At 34.8% G+C, this 5,788-nt stretch overlaps 1 long non-coding RNA gene across 1 annotated transcript; it reads right to left on the reverse strand.

The window, feature by feature from the left end:
- Positions 1 to 622: 622 nt before the first annotated feature.
- On the reverse strand, positions 623 to 5,093 carry LOC132633759 (uncharacterized). Its single transcript, XR_009579789.1, has 2 exons — positions 4,899 to 5,093; positions 623 to 874 (listed from the first exon to the last, which is right to left on the reverse strand). It is a non-coding gene; the product is annotated as an uncharacterized LOC132633759 (long non-coding RNA).
- Positions 5,094 to 5,788: the final 695 nt, after the last annotated feature.

Here is a 5,788-nt window from a genome sequence, read left to right on the forward strand (position 1 = left end):
TTCGGCATTGGACCGCAAAAATAAATTGAATTTGCAAGGACAACAGCCGACCATATGTTTTTGGAAATAAGAAATTTTCAAAATCTTATAAGCTTATACTTATTTTAAAGGGAAAAGAGTTATGATGATTTTTGATAAAAGTGTTAATGGGCTCTGGCCCAAGACATATTTCTATTGGTCTTTTAAAAATAAACCCTAAGACCAGTTTTGAACTTAAATCTGGGCTTATGGTAATTTGGTGGGCCTTAGCCCAAAACTCGGTTTTGTTTTGTTAGGTTTTATCCAAAACCGTGCCAACTTTTAAAGTAAGGCATAGCATACATTTTTTATTTGATTTTTGAGTTCACCGTGATACAAAACCTCTTATTTTCTTTTTACAACTGGTTTTGTTATGAAAAAGAGCAGTGTTCCTTTTAATTCTGAAATGAGGACTTTGACAAATAATTCTGGTAAAAAGTGTTTATATGCTAACATCTACCCGAATTTCTAAATCTAATTCATTTTTATAGGAAAACCATCTAATTTGCCTCTTTTATAAATCCTCTTTGAAAATAAGAAAAATAAGAAGGATTTTTGAAATTCGTGAGGGAGCCTAAAGTCCCACTAAACGGCTTAAGTACCGTTTGCCTAAAGCGTCTAGTTCCAACCATTTGGTTTCCAATAATGTTGTGAGTTTACAAATACAAGTATGAAGGTAAACATATCATACAACAAGAATGAAATAACTCAGGGTGCACCAAGCCCCCTTAACCATTTTAACCCATGGTTGGGGCCTTCATAAATGCATATTAGCTTCCCTTGCTCGTACTTAGCTGAAATTTGAAAGAATTGTCCTATTGGGCCTTTAGAGAGGCTGTGTCCTCGGCCCAAGTGGCTATGCGAAAGTCGGGGGGGGGGGGGGGGGGGGGGGGGAAGAAAAGGAAATTGGTTAGACTGGATCCTATAAAATTCACATAATGTACATAGAAGATATACACGTATAGTAATAATATTAAGATAGAAGTAACCAAACTGCTCTTACATGATACTTTTTCTCCTAGTTCACTTTAGTGATGTGTGGGCTGAGTATTTTGGAATGAGATTAGGGTGGTTGCCACCATCCTTATTCCCAGTGTAGCGCAAGATTCAAGGGGTTTCATCGAACCCCAAACATGACTGGCACTGGGGGAAGGTTTGACCAACCCCAAATGATCTTCAACATTACCACAATCAAACACAAATGCCAAATTAGAATCAGATATCATTGAACAGTTTAGCCTTCAACCCAGGATACAGAAGAAAAATGCAAAATATAACCCCTAAGAATCAAAGATAATATTTCACTATACATCATTACTGCCACTTAATCACACCAAGGAACATGAATATATTCATCATACTATGCATTACTTTAAGCCAAAAGTGGTCTATGCCAAATAAGCTTATCTGTTTCTTTATGAATATGTACAGTCATAGCAGATTCCAATGTAGAATTCAGTCATAAACACACGCTGCACATGTATAGAGAACCAAACGGACCCTAGTAAATGGGAAAATATATTCCAAGTTATAGTTTACAAAAGCCAAGTGTAGACTGAGCTGACAGTTATAACATGAGAAAAGAAATAAATTTCAATTCAGCTAAACACATAAACATGGCAGGTGGGCGGACTTTCAAGTCCCAGTTAGACTCAACAAGATGAAAACAATCAAGTAGAATCATGCAGGCTGCACAAATAGCATGGAAAAGATGCATAAAATCATTCATGTCCCCTTGGTGGAATATAAAAAAAAAAGAGGACCTACATGACCGCAACAGTTTCTTATAACTCTGTTTCAGTTTCAATCTCTTACTTATCCAAGTTTCTTATTTCCCTTTAAGTTCTTCCCTTTGTATTCCAATTCAGTCATGTACAGATGCTCCTAAGTTCACCAATAAGCCTTTACTAAGCCACTTATCAATGCATGTTTGATTTTAGACAAATCCTTTAGGTCCTAGCAACAAGATCCACATGATTTTGGAAAGATGTATTCAGTCAGCATGCACCACCATGGGCTTAGGAAAGTGCCATGGTTCCTTTTATACAAAGGGAAGGTGGGGTGAATCCAATAGTGCCATGATCACTACTTTTTAGATCCCCTCTCAATGCACCTTTTGAAAAGACTCTTCCTGGCCATGTGGTTTTTTAGCTTACCTTCAATCTTTTCTAATCACAAAGAATATTTGCTACCAGGAATTTACTTACAACCAAGTGTCTTAGCAACTTCAAATGCATTGACATATAAATGGGCAGGGTCATTTAGGCTAGGATTAGGATCATTTTTCACCACCAGAAGCCAGCAAAAATTCATATAGAATCAACAACATGAGTCAAGGTGTCATCAACAAGTTCATTAAACTACTTCACAGAACTAACTTAGATCAGTCTAGGAATTCAACAGGTTATGTCACATTGCAAACTTCATCTGGCCAAACCATGGAAAATGTGCATGAGACAATTAAGGAGATAAGGACAACTAGAATATCTAGACAGAGTATTGGAGATCAAGCCCAAACACAGATTATTCAAATAGTGGACAGTAGGCAAATTTCCATCTTTGTCTTAATCTAGTTATATTTCAATAGAACTCATGTACTAAATCTTATGATTTAACAACACATGCTAAATGGGCAGTTTGATCTTAGATGTGGCATGATTACTTTCTTTTGAAACATTCAGAACCTTCAAATAGAATACAAAAGAGAGTTCAAGTAAGAAAATTGCCAAATGGCCATGAACCAATTCTCATTTTTAATAAATATCCTTTATTACCTAAGAAAAACCAAACCTTTAAGCCTTTGACATAACAAGGTTCACAGAAAAAAGGAAGAGAAAAGGGAAGAGGAAAGATAGACATTAACTGGCAAATGAAACAAATCCCTGAACTATCATGCAGGTGCCAAGAAACAATATGGCATCTTCATAAACAGGTCACATGGAAAACATCTTAGATTTCTATTCCAGTTCTGAAGGGACTAATTACTTAGCAAAAGATTGGCTCAAATCCCTTACCAATCTAGTCTCTAGACAGAGTTCTTCTCATGAATATGCAAAAGGTTCAAGCTAGTCTAGGAAGTTTCACCCTCCCCCCCCCCCCCCTTCCAGTCATGTTTTAATAGACTGAATTAGCAGAGTAATATCACTTTTAACAACCTAAGGGTTCATCTTTAGCCTAACCTCTTTTTCCTTCTAACAGTCTTCTTTCAATACCTTCCTATCCTAACTCTCATTGTGGTTCTATCTCTGATTTGCCTATTCAAACCTCTAACTTAATAATGATTAGTTATTAAGGCTAAGTCCACTCAGTACCTCCTTACATTGTCCACCACAAGCTGGTTATTTTCATTAGTCAGGCTTAATCAGGAGGTCATAATCAAATAAGAACTTCAAACACATTAATTTCCCAACAAAAGCATGTCTAAGCTATTAACCTTGTTTTAACTTAACTTGCTTTCAAAATGAAACAATAAGCTAGACTGATTCTAAGAAAGAGCATGGTGGTTTCTTATTTAATGAAATATTGAATTCTTAATCTGCATGTATCCCTAATCCTTTTTTACCATATTTACCAAAGTCAAAACAATTACTGCACACTTATACAGTTTAACAAGCTAATAGAGAATAAGAACAAATCACATAAAGGGTCAACTTACGGTATTTTTACAGCAATGTAGCATCAGCCATAGAAGACAACACATTTTCACACACACTCTTTAGGCACAGTTTTAAAGTTGTTCTCACTTAAGCATGGTAAGATAGGAGTAGGGTAGTCTTATTTTAAAAGAAAAATATCACAAATCAACTGATGGTAATCCAGGACATGTTCAATAATGCAAAACAAAGGTCCTCAGACATAACTAGAAAGGTGCTTAAGTCATGAATCCCTTTGGAGATGGGTATTATCACATTATGACTTTCTAACACCAAGCAGTATTACCAAAGAGTCATACAATCCAAATCAATATTCCAACTGCCTTACAACATCCCATGTATTCTCTGATTAAACTAAACACCTCTTATTTCAATATGTGTATATTAATGGTGCATTGTTGATCTTTATCAAAAAGGTTATATAGACCATTTCCAGTTTCCAAGAATCTCAAACTCTTTTGCAAAGGGTTAGCACAAATCTAGGACATCCAACTTAAACCAAATAATGAGATACTAGATTAGGCACATAAAATAAATAAGGCATCATGTTCTGAAAGGGTTCATCTTAAGGCTTATTAAACAGTACTTAAGTCAAAATCCTACTATAATGCCACCAATCAAGAACACTTAATAACACAGACTAAATATCAACTTATAAATAGAATGACAAAATATAAAAGGGGTTGGGTATAACCTTTTTTCGATGCAGTCTTTTGTCAAGAATGGATTCAAAAGCTCCTTGTGCTTCCACCCTCAAACTCAACCACAAAGAAGGAAAAATAAATAAATTTTTTGACTAAGGGACTCAAACCCGACATAGAGGTTTTTTTTAGTCTAAAATTATACTTTTGTTTAAATTTCAAGTTTTTGACTTAAAATTCTAGCCTATTGATTTTTTAACTTCTGAAAACTTGTTTTTGTGATGAAGGTTGGGGTTCTATTTATAGAACTCCGAAACTGTGAAGGAACTTCAAATTAACGATATGGGACTTAACATTTTTCCACTCAAATGGCCTTTGTAAAAGGATCTACAGTTGAAATCAACCAGAACTAAGAACGCATGGCCAGATCTGAGTATTATTATACTCGATCTGGCTCGTTTGTACTTAACCAATGATAATTGAACAAATACAACAACATAATCACGAAAATAAAGAACAAATGCAGGAAATCGTGTATTAGATTCAAAAAATTAAAAGGAAAATTGAAAGTGAAAACGACTTATACCGTGTTTGGGAGGAAGAAGACGAAACTGGGTTGGATCATTAATGCTTATCACACAAAAAGCGTGTATGAAGGCTGCAAAGCCTTGTACGCTCTGCAACTTTGCCATTTCTAGAATGAGAGAGAAGGCTCGAAGCCTGGCAGCGCTAGGGTTTGTTGTATGGGGAAAAGGGAAGGGATGAGAGAAAGGCTAGGGGCCATTTGGCCTTGGAGAAAATGATAAATGAAAGGGGGATTTTCCCCTTATCAGCCGACTTGGGTCGGGTCAGCCCCACTGGGCTTGGACTCGATCCAACTGATTCTTAAGGAATAAAAATAGGGCCTTTTCTTGTGTACACACCAAGTGTATACACATATATCTCACATATATGTGTGTATACTTGGTGTATATGCTGAATATATCTAGTTATTAACTATTTATAATTTAAAAATACTCTTAGAGAAAATTTAAACCACGGGGAAAATTAGGTTGCAACGCATTTTATAATAATAAAGAAAAGAGAAAAATAATAATTTTAAAGGTCGGTTAAATCGTTGATGGGCCTGAAACTTTAATTAATTGGCCCAATGTACTTATTTCAATTATGGCCTTTTTAATCTAATTTTTGAAAATTAGGACAAACATATGATTTTAAGTTAAATACCAACTGGCTAATTTCTTAAAAATATAAGCTAATTCCTTAAAATGAAAGAATAATTAAATTAATTGTGATCAAGGCAAAAAATCAAGAAAAAGGAAAATATCTATAATAAGGGGCTCAGTTTTTTGCAAATAATTATCATTTAATTAATTAACTAGCTTAATCAAATCATTAAAGGGCAATTATGCTTATTTTTTGTAAAAATCAGGAGTAGTAAAGAAAAGGTGAATAATTAATTACTTAAACTATTTA

The sequence above is a fragment of the Lycium barbarum genome, chromosome 3, assembly GCF_019175385.1.
Source record: "Lycium barbarum isolate Lr01 chromosome 3, ASM1917538v2, whole genome shotgun sequence".
NCBI lineage: Eukaryota > Viridiplantae > Streptophyta > Magnoliopsida > Solanales > Solanaceae > Lycium > Lycium barbarum.